This window comes from Oncorhynchus clarkii, chromosome 31 (genome assembly GCF_045791955.1).
Source record: "Oncorhynchus clarkii lewisi isolate Uvic-CL-2024 chromosome 31, UVic_Ocla_1.0, whole genome shotgun sequence".
Taxonomy (NCBI): Eukaryota; Metazoa; Chordata; class Actinopteri; order Salmoniformes; family Salmonidae; genus Oncorhynchus; species Oncorhynchus clarkii.
In genome coordinates, this window is record NC_092177.1 from 21,026,510 (window position 1) to 21,042,593 (window position 16,084).

Below are 16,084 nucleotides of genomic sequence, written 5' to 3' on the forward strand. Positions count from 1 at the left end.
CCGGCTGATACCCCAAAAAAACACTGGAAGGGAGAGAGGTTAGTTGAGGAGTGGCGGAGAGAGTTCTGGGCCATCTCTGCCCAGTGCACGAATGCTGCCCACTCTCCCGGCCGGTCCTGGAAATAAGAAACCTACCCACATCCTGGTTAACTCTCTCCACCTGCCCGTTACTCTCGGGGTGAAAACCTGAGGTAAGGCTGACCGAGACCCCCAGACGTTCCATGAACGCCCTCCAGACCCTCGACATGAACTGGAGACCCCGATCAGACACTATATCCTCAGGCACCCTGTAGTGCCGGAGGACGTGGGTAAACAGGGCCTCTGCAGTCTGTAGGGCCGTAGGGAGACCGGGCAAAGTGAGGAGACGACAGGACTTAGTAAAATGATCCACAATGACCAGGATCGTGGTGTTACCCTGTGAAGGTGGAAGATCGATTATGAAATCTACCGACAGGTGCGACCACGGCCGTTGTGGAACGGGTAAGGGTTATAGCTTACCTCTGGGCAGGTGCCTAGCAGCCTTACACTGGGTGCACACCGAGCAGGAGGATTCATAAACCCTCACGTCCTTAGCCAAAGTGGGCCACCAGTACTTCCCACTAAGACAGAGCACCATCCGGGCCGATCCCAGGATGACCAGAGTAGGGGGATGTGTGGGCCCAATAGATTAGCTGGTCGCGGACAACAGACGCCCAGCTGGACACTGAGGGGGAGCGGGCTCTGCACGTGACGCCCACTCCATGTCCGCGTCCAGCTCCCATACTACCGACACCACCAAGCAAGAGGCAGAGAGTATGGGAGTGGGATCCATGGGCCACTCCTCTGTGTCATACAGCCGGGAAAATGTGTCTGCCTTAATGTTCTGGGAGCCTGGTCTGTGAGAAAGGGTATACACAAAATGGGTGAAAAACATGGCCCACCTTGAAGGTTCAGTTTCCTCGCCGCCCGGATGTACTCCAGATTGCGGTGGTCAGTCCGGATGAGAAAAGGGTGTTTAGCCCACTCAAGCCAATGTCTCTACGCCTTCAAGGCCTTGACGACAGCCAACAACTCCCGGTCCTCCACGTCATAGTTTCGCTCCGCCGGGCTGAGCTTCTTCGAGAACAAGGCACAAGGGCGGAGCCTCGGTGGCATACCAGAGCGCTGAGAGAGCACAGCGCCTATCAAATCAAATCAAATCAAATATATTTATATAGCCCTTCATACATCAGCTGATATCTCAAAGTGCTGTACAGAAACCCAGCCTAAAACCCCAAACAGCAAGCAATGCAGGTGTAGAAGCACGGTGGCTAGGAAAAACTCCCTAGAAAGGCCAAAACCTAGGAAGAAACCTAGAGAGGAACCAGGCTATGTGGGGTGGCCAGTCCTCTTCTGGCTGTGCCGGGTGGAGATTACAGAGCGTGGCCAAGATGTTCAAATGTTCATAAATGACCAGCATGGTCAAATAATAATAATCACAGGCAGAACAGTTGAAACTGGAGCAGCAGCACGGCCAGGTTGACTAGGGACAGCAAGGAGTCAGGTAGTCCTGAGGCATGGTCCTAGGGCTCAGGTCCTCTGAGAGAGAGAAAGAAAAAGAGAAGGAGAGAATTAAAGAGAGCATACTTAAATTCACACAGGACACCGGATAGGACAGGAGAAGTACTCCAGATATAAGAAACTGACCCTAGCCCCCGAAACATAAACTTATGCAGCATAAATACTGGAGGCTGAGACAGGAGGGGTCAGGAGACACTGTGGCCCCATCCGATGACACCCCCGGACAGGGCCAAACAGGAAGGGTATAACCCCACCCACTTTGCCAAAGCACAGCCCCCACACCACTAGAGGGATATCTTCAACCACCAACTTACCATCCTGAGACAAGGCTGAGTATAGTCCACAAAGATCTCCGCCACGGCACAACCCAATGGGGGGCGCCAACCCAGACAGGAAGATCACATCAGTGACTCAACCCACTCAAGTGACGCACCCCTCCTAGGGACGGTATGAAAGAGCCCTAGTAAGCCAGTTACTCAGCTTTCCGTTCACCTTCACACTCCTGGGCGAGACTACACTCAATCATATGACCCACTGAAGAGATGAGTCTTCAGTAAAGACTTAAAGGCTGAGACCGAGTTTGCGTCTTTCACATGGGTAGGCAGACCATTCCATAAAAATGGAGCTCTATAGGAGAAAGCCCTGCCTCCAGCTGTTTGCTTAGAAATTCTAGGGACAATTAGGAGGCCTGCGTCTTGTGACCGTAGCGTACGTGTAGGTATGTACGGCAGGACCAAATCAGAGAGATAGGTAGGAGCAAGCCCATGTAATGCTTTGTAGGTTAGCAGTAAAACCTTGAAATCAGCCCTTGCCTTGACAGGAAGCCAGTGTAGGGAGGCTAGCACTGGAGTAATATGATCACAATTATTTGGTTCTAGTCAAGATTCTAGCAGCCGTATTAAGCACCAACTGAGGTTTATTTAGTGCTTTATCCGGGTCGCCGGAAAGTAGAGCATTGCAGTAGTCTAACCTAGAAGTGACAAAAGCATGGATGAATTTTTCTGCATCATTTTTGGACAGAAAGTTTCTGATTTTTACAATGTTACGTAGATGGAAAAAAGCTGTCCTTGAAACAGTCTTGATATGTTCTTCAAAAGAGAGATCAGGGTCCAGAGTAACGCCGAGGTGCTTCACAGATTTATTTGAGACGACTGTACAACCATTAAGATTAATTGTCAGATTCAACAGAAGATCTCTTTGTTTCTTGGGACCTAGAACAAGCATCTCTGTTTTGTCCGAGTTTAAAAGTAGAAAGTTTGCAGCCATCCACTTCCTTATGTCTGAAACACATGCTTCTAGCGAGGGCAATTTTGGGGCTTCACCATGTTTCATTGAAATGTACAGCTGTGTGTCATCCGCATAGCAGTGAAAGTTAACATTATGTTTTCGAATGACATCCCCAAGAGGTAAAATACACTGCTCAAAAAAATAAAGGGAACACTAAAATAACACATCCTAGATCTGAATTAAATATTCTTATTAAATACTTTTTTCTTTACATAGTTGAATGTGCTGACAACAAAATCACACAAAAATTATCAATGGAAATCAAATTTATCAACCCATGGAGGGTCTGGATTTGGAGTCACACTCAAAATTAAAGTGGAAAACCACACTACAGGCTGATCCAACTTTGATGTAATGTCCTTAAAACAAGTCAAAATGAGGCTCAGTAGTGTGTGTGGCCTCCAAGTGCCTGTATGACCTCCCTACAACGCCTGGGCATGCTCCTGATGAGGTGGCGGATGGTCTCCTGAGGGATCTCCTCCCAGACCTGGACTAAAGCATCCGCCAACTCCTGGACAGTCTGTGGTGCAACGTGGCGTTGGTGGATGGAGCGAGACATGATATCCCAGATGTGCTCAATTGGATTCAGATATTGGGAACGGGTGGGCCGGTCCATAGCATCAATGTATTCCTCTTTCAGGAACTGCTTACACACTCCAGCCACATGAGGTCTAGCATTGTCTTGCATTAGAAGGAACCCAGGGCCAACCGCATCAGCATATGGTCTCACAAGGGGTCTGATGATCTCATCTCGGTACCTGGCGAGCACATGGAGGCCCCCCAAAGAAATGCCACCCCACACCATGACTGACCCACCGCCAAACCGGTCATGCTGGAGGATGTTGCAGGCAGCAGAATGTTCTCCACGGCGTCTCCAGACTGTCACGTCTGTCACATGTGCTCAGTGTGAACCTGCTTTCATCTGTGAAGAGCACAGGGCGCCAGTGGCAAATTGCCAATCTTGGTGTTCTCTGGCCAATGAAAAACGTCCTGCACGGTGTTGGGCTGTAAGCACAACCCCCACCTGTGGACGTCGGGCCCTCATACCACCCTCATGGAGTCTGTTTCTGACCGTTTGAGCAGACACATGCACATTTTGGCCTGCTGGAGGTCATTTTGCTCGGCTCTGGCAGTGCTCCTCCTGCTCCTCCTTGCACAAAGGCGGAGGTAGCGGTCCTGCTGCTGGGTTGTTGCCCTCATACAGCCTCCTCCACATCTCCTGATGTACTGGCCTGTCTCCTGGTAGCGCCTCCATGCTCTGGACACTACGCTGACAGACACAGCAAACCTTCTTGCCACAGCTCGCATTGATGTGCCATCCTGGATGAGCTGCACTACCTGAGCCACTTGTGTGAGTTGTAGACTCCGTCTCATGCTACCACTAGAGGGAAAGCACCGCCAGCATTCAAAAGTAGCCAAAACATCAGCCAGGAAGCATAGGAACTGAGAAGTGGTCTGTGGTCCCCACCTGCAGAACCACTCCTTTATTGGGGGTGTCTTGCTAATTGCCTATAATTTCCACTTGTTGTTTATTCCATTTGCACACCAGCATGTGACATGTATTGTCAATCAGTGTTGCTTCCTAAGTGGACAGTTTGATTTCACAGAAGTATGATTGACTTGGAATTACATTGTGTTGTTTAAGTGTTCCCTTTATTTTTTTGAGCAGTGTATATAGTGAAAACAATAGTGGTCCTAAAACGGAACCTTGAGGAACACCGAAATTGACAGTTGATTTGTCAGAGGACAAACCATTCACAGAGACACACTGATATCTTTCCGACAGATAAGATCTAAACCAGGCCAGAACGTGTCCGTGTAGACCAATTTGGGTTTCCAATCTCTCCAAAAGAATGTGGTGATCGATGGTATCAAAAGCAGCACTAAGGTCTAGGAGCACGAGGACAGATGCAGAGCCTCGGTCTGATACCATTAAAAGGTCATTTACCACGTTCACAAGTGCAGTCTCAGTGCTATGATGGGGTCTAAAACCAGACGGAAGCATTTCGTATACATGGTTTGTCTTCAGGAAGGCAGTGAGTTGCTGCGCAACAGCCTCTTCTAAGATTTTTGAGAGGAGTGGAAGATTCGATATCGGCCGATAGTTTTTTATATTTTCTGGGTCAAGGTTTGGCTTTTTCAAGAGAGGCTTTATTACTGACACTTTTAGTGACTTTGGTACACATCCGGTGGATAGAGAGCCGTTTATTATGTTCAACATAGGAGGGCCAAGCACAGGAAGCAGCTTTTTCAGTAGTTTAGTTGGAATAGGGTCCAGTATGCAGCTTGAAGGGTTAGAGGCCATGATTATTTTCATCATCGTGTCAAGAGATATAGTACTAAAACACTTGAGTGTCTCTCTTGATCCTAGGCCCTGGCAGAGTTGTGCAGACTCGGGACAACTGAGCTTTGAAGGAATACGCAGATTTAAAGAGGAGTCCGTAATTTGCTTTCTAATAATCATGATCTTTTCCTCAAAGAAGTTCATGAATTTATTACTGCAGAAGTGAAAGCCACCCTCTCTTGGGAAATGCTGCTTTTTAGTTAGCTTTGCGACAGTATCAAAAAGGAATTTTGGATTGTTCTTATTTTCCTCAATTAAGTTGGAAAATAGGATGATCGAGCAGCAGTAAGGGCTCTTCGATACTGCACGGTACTGTCTTTCCAAGCTAGTCGGAAGAATTCCAGTTTGGTGTGGCACCATTTCCGTTCCAATTTTCTGGAAGCTTGCTTCAGAGCTCGGGTATTTTCTGTATACCAGGGAGCTAGTTTCTTATGAGAAATGTTTTGAGGTTTTAGGGGTGCAACTGCATCTAGGGTATTGCACAAGGTTAAATTGAGTTCCTCAGTTAGGTGGTTAACTGATTTTTATCCTCTGGCGTCCTTGTGTAGACAGAGGGAGTCTGGAAGGACATCAAGGAATCTTTGTGTTGTCTGTGAATATATAGCACGACTTTTGATGTTCCTTGGTTGGGGTCTGAGCAGATTATTTGTTGCAATTGCAAACGTAATAAAATGGTGGTCCGATAGTCCAGGATTATGAGGAAAAACATTAAGATCCACAACATTGATTCCATGGGACAAAGCTAGGTCCAGAGTATGACTGTGACAGTGAGTAGGTCCAGAGACATGTTGGACAAAACCCACTGAGTCGATGATGGCTCCGAAAGCCTTTTGGAGTGGGTCTGTGGATATTTTCCATGTGAATATTAAAGTCACCAAAGATTAGAATATTATCTGCTCAATGAGGAACGCTGTAAATGGCCCAGGAGGCCTGTAAACAGTAGCTATAAAAAGTGATTGAGTAGGCTGCATAGATTTCATGACTAGAAGCTTTTTTTTTTTGTAAATTGAAATTTGCTATCGTAAATGTTAGCAACACCTCCGACTTTGCGGGATGCACGGGGGATATGGTCACTAGTGTAGCCAGGAGGTGAGGCCTCATTTAACACAGTAAATTCATCAGGCTTAAGCCACGTTTCAGTCAGGCCAAACACATCAAGATTATGATCAGTGATTAGTTCATTGACTATAATTGCCTTTGAAGTAAGGGATCTAACATTAAGTAGCCCTATTTTGAGATGTGATGTATCATGATCTCTTTCAATAATGACAGGAATGGAGGAGGTCTTTATCCTAGTGAGATTGCTAAAGCGAACACCGCCATGTTTAGTTTTGCCCAACCTAGGTCGAGGCACAGACACGGTCTCAGACACGGTCTCAACCTCCACTATGAACGCCAAAGAGGGATCCGGATGGGCCAGCACGGGAGCCAAGGTAAACAGAGCCCTCAGGTGACTGAAAGCCCTGTGTCACTCAGGAAAACTCAGGAAAAGTGACAGGCACAAACATATGTGCAACAGAGGACTCTGGGTGAGGATGGTGCCAGCTCACCTGGGGTGACGCCAGAGCGCCCTGCCTGCTGCCTCGATTCCCAGAGGAACCCACCCGGCACCGACCGGCAGTGTGACCTCTGCGGCCACAGATAGTGCACAAGCAGGAACCCCCTCCTTTCTTCCTGTGCACCCCCCCCCCCCCCCCCCCCCTCCCAGCTCCATTGGTATCGGAGAGGGGGTGCGGGAGGATGGAACCACCAGACCCCGATCTGAACGTCCGCGAGCAGCCAGCAGGTTGAGGGTGGTGTCTCTGCAGACCCAGCTCCCGACGGACGTCCTCGCGTAGACTGAATGATCGATCAGGGCCCTGTTCCATCCCGTGCCGGCAGCCAGGGTCCTAAACTCAGGTCGAAATCCTAGGCGCTCCTCGTCTCCTGCCTCAGATGGTAGAGGCGCTCACCCGCCGCTCTACCCTCGGGTGGGTGATTGAAGACTGGGTGAACTCCTCAAACTGGTCCAACACCGCATCTCCCTCTCTCCACACGGAGTTGGCCCACTCCAGGGCTTTCCCGGTTTGAAATATCCAATAAATGTTGTTCCACTTCATGATTGTGTCCCACTTGTTGTTGATTCTTCACAAAAAAAATACAGTTTTATATCTTTATGTTTGAAGCCTGAAATGTGGCAAAAGGTCGCAAAGTTCAAGGGGGCCGAATACTTTCGCAAGGCACTGTAAGTGGAGCAACATTTGAATGCCACAGGATTTCTGAACAGCATTGCCAATCAGGTGCATCCCTTTATGGCAGCAAAATAATGCACAATTCGTCGTAGCCCGACACGAATGGGGTATGGCAGCTGACGACCTTACATACCAGTGTATCCATCTGCGAATTGATTTTTTCAGCAGGATAATGCCACAATGGTTCCAGGAACATGACAGTAATTTTTAAGCTTACTGCAGTGGCCTGCCCAGTCACCAGATCTCAATCCAAGATGAAATAAGCTATTCAGAGTAGAGATCCACTTCCACCCAACTTGACACAACTGTGGGAAGCATTGTTGTCAACATGAGCCATCATGCCTGTGGAACGCTTCCGACACCTTGTAGAGTCTATGCCCCGACGACTTGAGGCTGTTCTGAGGGGAAAAGTTTGTGAATTCATTCAACATATCTTGACTGACATACTGTATCATTTGACCACTACAGTGCATTTGTTATGATAATAATCCATATAAAGTGCAGTAATTTGTTAAATTAGAGGTACGTGTGAAAGTGAAACCGTTGTTGAAATACTATAAAAGTCTGAGATAATGGGAAATCGAATGAGAGGCTAATATTGCTCTTTTGGAAGATTGGTAGAGTTTGGTATGAGTTTTTTTGCAGAAAGTGCAGATTGGCTCATCAGATATAATTTCCCATGAGGATTTAAGACCTGCTTTAGAGAGGCAAACAAACACATGCCATTCCAGTGCACATCCAAGTGCTATCCGCTCTCAGGTTTTAGTCAACAGCAACTTTTCAGTGGGAGCTTGCTGATCTCACAGCCCTCGATGAGCCAATGTTTTGGATGCAATCATCAGCAAAACAAAATGTAACATACAATTTCCATACACCATTGCACGACAGGTTGAAGTCCAGAGGGGTTTCTTTGCCATCAATAGGCTCCCAAATACAAGCAGAGCAGTAGAAGACAGCAACATCGCCATAAAAGCACAATCCCAAAACAAGTTATGTGAACAGAAAAGCTTTCCACTCTTAATGTGCAAGTGATAGGTTATGTGATGCGCAAAAGACGCTGCTGAATGTGGTGGCCAGGTGGAATGCACGACTCACAGAACAGCAATGTTGGCCTATACTCATACAGGAGACAGCTGTTGAGGATGGATGGCTTATTGGTGAGTTGCCTACTCATTTGAGGGATATTTTCCATTGCTAAAGCAACTTGAATTGCCCTAATGGTCCTCTTTGTACCTATGTTTTTATTTTTACTGGTCAAGCCTGTGTGTTGAGGCACAGATCTGGGGAAGGGTATCGAATAATGTCTGCAGCATTGAAGGACCCCAAGAACACAGTGGCCTCATTTTTAAATGGAAGACGTTTGGAACTACCAAGACTCTTCCTAGAGCTGGCCGCCCGGCCAAACTGAACAATCGGGGGAAAAGGGCCTTGGTCAGGGAGGTTACCAAGAACCTGATGGTCACTCTGACAGAGTTCTTGAGATCCTCTGTGGAGATGGGAGAATCGTCCAGAAGGACAACCATCTCTGCACCACTCAATCAGGCCTTTATGGTAGAGTGGCCACACGAAGCTACTCCTCAGTAAGAGGCACATGACAGCCCGCTTGGAGTTGCCAAGACTCTCAGACCATGAGAAACAAGATTCTCTGGTCGGATGAAACCAAGATTTAACTCTTTGGCCTGAATCCCAAGCGTCACATCTGGAGGAAACCTGGCACCATCCCTACGGTGAAGCATGGTGCTGGCAGCATCATGCTGTGGGGATGTTTTTCAACAGCAGGGACTGGAAGACTAGTCAGGATCGAGGCAAACATGAACGGAGCCAAGTACAAGGAGTTCTTTGATGAAAACCTGCTCAAGAGTTCTCAGGACCTCAGACTGGGGCAAAGGTTCACTTTCCAACAGGACAATGACCCTAAGCACACAGCCAAGACAACGCAGTAGTGCCTTCGGGACAAGTTTTTGAAAATAGCTGTACAGCAACGCTCCCCATCCAACCTGACAGAGCTTGGGAGGATCTTCAGAGAACACATGTGTGCCAAGCTTGTAGAGTCACACCCAATTATATTCGAGGCTGTAGCGCTGCCAAAGGTGCTTCAACAAAGTACTGAGGTAAGGGTCTGAATACTTATGTATAAGTGATATTTCAGTTTATTTTTTATAAAATATTGGAAAACATGTCTGAAACCCTGGTTTTTGTAATCAATTTTAGAATAAGGCTGTAATGTAACAATATGTGGAAAAAGTAAAGGGGTCTGAAGGCACTGTACATTCCCAGCGGGCTTTAAAGGGATGATTTTGACCATACAGTGTATGGTTAATTAGGGAGTGTTTCAAAATGCAAATAGAAGAGGTTGTGCCCGAGCACCGAGGCTGAGAACAATTGGTATTTATCAATTATTATGACGTTTGTTTGATAAATCACACTTTTTCTATGAGTACGAATATTCAAAATTCCTTTCGTAAAGAGTATCTTAGAGTAGTTTACACGCAATATTGATAAATGAGGCCCCAGGAACTGGATTCCCAGAATAAGGAGTAAGGAGGTTTGATGCTGGAGAAAACCTGGCTGTATCGTTGATATGCTGCTCTGCGTAGCAGCCCCATAGGGACCACTCTCGCGCCCATTTAACCTTGAACATCACACAATCCCATTGATCCAGGTTGAACCAACTCCTGCAGATTAGTGATGTGGAGAGTTTCATCAATGGCCCATGAGTCAACAGAAACCCCATTATCCTGTGTAGTGATGAGGTACTCAGATTCTGTCACACATTGACATGTTTCTTGCCATTGCTTTTCAACACCTTTTTTAAAATGTGATTTCCTTGTACATTCTGTCTGTTTGATCTTCTCTTGGTGTGTGTAGTGGGAGAGAGAGAGAGCGAGTGAGAGTGTGTGTCTGTTGCTTTTTTTCTCCAAAGGTCATTTACACTGGGGCAGCAGGGTAGCCTAGTGGTTAGAGCATTGGACTAGTAACTAGAACTGTTGCAAGTTCAAACCCCCGAGCTGACAAGGTACAAATCTGTCGTTCTGCCCCTGAACAGGCAGTTAACCCACTAGGCTGTCATTGAAAATAAGAATTTGTTCTTAACTGACTTGCCTAGCTAAAAAAATAAAATAAAACTAGAGGTTTAATCACTCCAAAAGTAGGGTCTTCATGGTTCATTCCCAGTTAGTGGTTACAATTTAAATGAAATTGGAGGCTCATGTACTCTTAAATATTTTGCATTCCTCTTTAAAACTTGACTATATTTTCCTCTTTCTCCCTCTTACAGAGAAATGGTGGAAATTATTTCTCCCCCCATTTTAATCAATGGAATTGGCCTACATTTAGATTTAAACTGTTGCATGTAAAATTCTCTCTCTCTCTTGCTGAAATCCATCTTTAGTAAGGTGCTTTATTAAGTTCAAAGAGTTTGATGTCATTTTTCAGACTGCAGAGCAATTGAGGCAGGGAGATTGTGTAGGAAATTCTGCCCACAGAGATTTTGAAGAACTTGCAAAAGCATCTGGGGACCTGATAAATCCATTCATAAGCTCATAAAGCTTTTGCATTGCATCACAATTAATGCCAATAACATCAACAACCATTTCAAACTAACCTACATAAATTGCTTTCATTCCTTATTGTCAAACAATTGTAATGAATGCTCAGGGAGAAAAAGGTGTAGATTCACACGCAGAGCACGGCAGGTGTTTATTTCACCTTCGCAGAAGGCAGGAATCGGGGTCACAGGCAGGCAATGGTCATACACAGGTAGGCAAACAGGCAGGTAAAACAAAACTAGGACTGAAGGCTATAACTGATTCTGACAAACGAGCTAGGAAAAGGCTTAGTAGAGTCAAAATGTAGAGTCAAAATACCTCACAGAGGCACAAACAGAATGAACTGAACTAAATAAGGAGTTGATGAGACCAGGTGAGTAACTAACACAGGTGAAATCAATGAACAAAAATGAAAGACAGGGCTACGTTCAAGAACACACAGAAACAGGGTTACGTTCAAGAACACAGCAAAACAGAACACAAGGTTGACTAAGAAAATATATACAGAACCTTACACAGATGGACAAGTGCCTTCTCATTAGGGAGTGTACGTTATTTTTTTAAAGGCTTATCTGGAGAAAATTGGACCTCTCTGAAATAAAAATGGTTGGCCCTACCCTATATTTTAACGAAACCCTCCCTGAATGCTTGAAAAAAAACAAGTGACCCTCCCCTATACCCAAAATAATCCTGAAAACATAGTAGATAGCAGAGAACATGTCTACCATTTACCCTCACTTCTTGGACAGACAAGAGCCTTAGAAATGCAGTTTTAGAAACTGTTCTTCATCCTGTAAGCATTTACATGGCAACGTAGAAATTAGGGCTGTGGGCCAGGGCTGCGGGCCAGAAGGTTGTGGGTGGAAAGATCTCCTTTATAGGAAAAGCATTGCATGAATCTACCATCGTATTTGCGGGTACGAGAAAAATGTGCCTTCTATAAATGCATTTCATGCAGTTGTATGTCATTTTACATGACTGGAGACAGCAGAATCTTTTTTAATAGCACACAAATTACTAAAGTTTCAGGCTAAGAATGGACAGAGAAATAGCCTTATAATAAGATAAGACAGGCCTATGTCTTATTTCTAATGAAACTGTCCATTTGTAAATAATTCAATCTGAGATGTCATTATGAATCTGCGCATGGTACTTTCAGAAGTTAGACCTACTTCTCCACCAGGCAGAGTAGTCCTACCGACGCGAAAAAAATGTAAGCTTTAGCTACTGCTACTCTTCTTCTGTGGCTTAACCCAATAAAATGATGTTGAACCAACGTGGAATAGACTTTGAAATTAAATATGTGCCCAGTGGGTCACAAATGTTTCCCTAAAAGCTGTCTGGGTTTAAAACATCTTCCGTATCACAGAAGTGATAGCGTAAAAATTAGATTAAGTCCATTTTTTGTCTCCTCGGGTATTGAAGGTTGTAGCCTCTAAACGTTAAAGGACCGAAGCGCCGTTATAAATCACTTCTTATAATCAGATCCTTTTAATTTTCTTCAAAACCTGCTTTTTGCGATTTTCTTTAACATAAGGTCATATCCTCACATGCTGTACCCCCTCAATTTGAGTCCTGGTTTTAATTGAACACACCAAGCAGTTCACTGACACGGAGGTCAGGTATTTAAAGAGTTCATGGTGGGTGGAGGAATTGGCCAACAAATCTAAGGATAGCAGCCTATAGCCTAATTTGGTCTGTCAGACTGGTAGGTCTACCTCTTATTTCTTAAATAGGAAGAAATAGGCTCCAACACTCAGCCCTCTGGTTGTTAGTAAAGTCCAATTAAAATAGGTATGGTCTAAAGGAACTATGTCTACTTGAATTTGCCTTCTTCCAGAACCATGAGCTGTCCATTTCTGATTGATTGTGCTTCAAGTTTCAGCACCACAATGGAAGTTACTCAAATCTGGCTAATATTGTGAGGTCAATAACTCTGATAAATAACTTCTTCATGGTCAAGAAACATATTGTTTTTATTGAAATGAATGATGGATCATTCGATTGAGACCACACTAATAGCCTACAGCAATGATCACCAATCCAAGGCATTCCTCGTCAATCCCCAAACATTTCTTTAAAAGAAGAACGATAAAGCCTTTTTCTTTGTTTCGCGCTGGTGATTCAGCAGTCCTAGTGCCTGGAATGCAAAGTTTTCCTATTTTGAACCATTTCATCTGTCTGAAGGTAGAACTCCAACTACCCGGCAGGCCCAGAGAGCAAAGCAAGTGCACCCATAGGCCTACAGCTTGCCAATCAAATCACCGTGTCTGCACAGTTTCCCCTGGTTTCCTTGAGCCATAGACTGTAAAAAGAGGCTTTGAACACACAGCAGTTAAAACCATGACTAGAGAGAGACTCAACGAATACAGCAAAGAGCTACTGTTTTTATGAGGACGTTATAATGACACAAGGCGAGACCCAGATGCAGACACAGGAGGCAGATGGTTGGAGTCTTAGATGTTTAATAATCCAAAAAGGAGCAGGTAAGAGAATGGTCTTGGTCAGGCAAAAGGTCAAAACAAGTTCAGAGTCCAGGAGGTACAGAGTGGCAGACAGGCTCGTGGTCAAGGCAGGCAGAAATGGTCAGGCAGGCGGGTGCAGAAACAGGCAAGGGTCAAAACTGGGAGGACTGGAAAAAGGAGAATAGCAAAAGCAGGAGAATGGGAAAAACACTGGTTGACTTGGAAACATACAAGACAAACTGGCACAGAGAAACAGGAAACACAGGGATAAATACACTGGGGGAAGTAAGCGACACCTGAAGGGGGTGGAGACAATAACAAGGACAGGTGAAACATATCAGGGTGTGACAAAGTTCATGTTTAAGTTGTTATTCAGCATTGTCAACACTTTGTTCAACACTTTTATAAACCATCAAATGCATGTTCTCCCTACTTCCACTCAGCTCTACAACCAGCACTGCAGCTGTAATGAATGAGTATTGCAAAGTGTTCCAATAAGCTTCCGTTGTTATTATTAGCTGAATGTATTTTAATAGAGGAATATTTCACTTTTTCTGGTCATGGATTGGTGCATGAGGCAGAAATAATGCAGTGTGACTTGAGTTTTGCCATCAGCTGGAAGGAAGACTGTGTTCTCCTAGATTGCCATTGTTGCCAGAATGATGTAATTTACCACAATCTGCAACCATCTACCACAAACGGTTGTGTCATAAACTCAAAACTTTTAAAGGAAGATCCCCTGTATAATACCTAATTAGCAAATATATTTTAGACACTGAGAAACATAGAAATGTAATTAATTGCAAATTACATGACCCTCCCCTGGACTGAAAAAATACTTAACCCCCGCCTGACTGAAATTGAAAAGGCATGACCCTCCCCCATTTTCCTCCATGTCGAACCATCCCTTATGTATAATGAAAAGGGAGTGTTAGTATTAGACAAGAGTGCCAAGATGCTGCTCTCTGTGGTATAGGCCATCTCAGCGGATGGTCCAAAATGAAAACAGGTCAAATCATAGTGGCAGACAGTGCTAATTTCTATGAAGCTCATAGAGCAACACTTTGTCAGTCAGTATAATTGGCCCTGGGGTCCTCCTAGGCCCATCTTCCACAGAGAGAGTTATATGAGCGCTAAGGGCTGTGGAAGAAGGAAGGAGAATGAGGTTCATTACCAGTGAATTAATCATATGGTTTAATCTCCAACTTCCTCCTTATCCTCTCTCTGTGTGAGAGGAGGGCAGGTGGCAGGGTGCCCCAGAGAGCAGTACTGTGTACTCTATGTCTCCTCTGCCAGGACTGGGAGCTACGGTGTCACTGCTCTCCCCAGACAAGCCTCTTCTAGATGTTCTGAGGCTATTTACTTTCTCAGGTGGTTCTTAGGACAAACAGGAAATGCAGCAAAACAGAACAACATGAGTGACCTACTTGCAGCGGAGCCTCAGTCGCTCTCTGTCTCTCTGTCTGTCTGTGGATGTTTACCCCACAGAGTTCCAAAGTCAGGTCACTGCAATGAAAGGCTTCTGCATTGACCTCCATGGCTGCGGTGCCAGAGCGGTCCCCCAACGATATAGGAAACTACTTAGCACCGTTCATGTGTTACAGTCATTTACTGAGATCTACAAAAAGAGCCTGATGCACGGTTGACCTCTGCCAAGAGGGCATTTACACAGTTTGGCTCTCTGTACTATGGCTCACACGGAAACCTGTGTAGGGGAAATTACATGGAAGGAAGTCATTCAGGCGTATGGGTGTTCAGAATGCTTATTCAATGTCTCAAGAAAGCTAAGAGCCCGGGCACGCTGACCCATGAAACACTGACCCACCTGGGTGGGCCACATCTTGAAGGTTGTCGTGTGTTAGATTCATTGAAGATCACATTAACAGGTGTAATCAGGAACCGCGAGCACACAGAAATCCCTTTTTTTATCAAGCATATAATTCAACTGGTGAGGTGTAGACAAGGCTACTTGAGAGTAATGGCAGGAGTGAGAGATTCATTATTCATGAAGTGGAAGCAGTCTTATCAGGATAGCACAATAGTTATGCAGCCTGATTAACTGGGCTAATTGTCAGTAACAGATCCTCATTTGTCCTGAGTGACTTCACACATCTGTCCCCTGTTTGTCTGTTGTTGTTTGGCTTTTTATTCGTCACAATATGAGACCGTTGTCACCAGACACAGCAAGTGCCCTGTGAACAGTTTTTTAGTCATAGATCATAAATAAAATAGCCCAGAACAGCTATACTCTCTATCTCTGTTGCCTGAGACTAGGAATTCTACACACGCACGCACACACACACACACACACACACACACACACACACACACACACACACACAAGACATGTCAGGCCACCTCTCTCAATACACACACACACACATACATACACACACAGTCACATACACAACCTGCCTGATGTCCAAGTCTAAAACCAGCTAAATGTTTCATGCTGAAAAGTAAAATCTTGGCATTAAACAGGCTGAACTTGCTAGCGGAAGTTCAGGGGGCCTTAGCGTTTGAGAGGCTGACACACAATGCCACTGGAGGGCAATCCCATGCCTGAAAGCCCTCATGCATTTTCAATGGGAACCTAGTGTAGTAGCCATGGTAGTAGCTATGTGTTGAGCTAGGGGTCATGTGCCCTGACACAGGCCTCCCTGAAGGAGA

At 45.3% G+C, this 16,084-nt stretch overlaps 1 protein-coding gene across 1 annotated transcript in view; it reads left to right on the forward strand.

Moving 5' to 3' along the window:
* LOC139390790 (X-linked interleukin-1 receptor accessory protein-like 2) overlaps nucleotides 1-16,084 on the forward strand; it is a 398,878-nt gene that overhangs the window by 212,988 nt on the left and 169,806 nt on the right. The gene's annotated exons all lie outside the window — the stretch shown is intronic.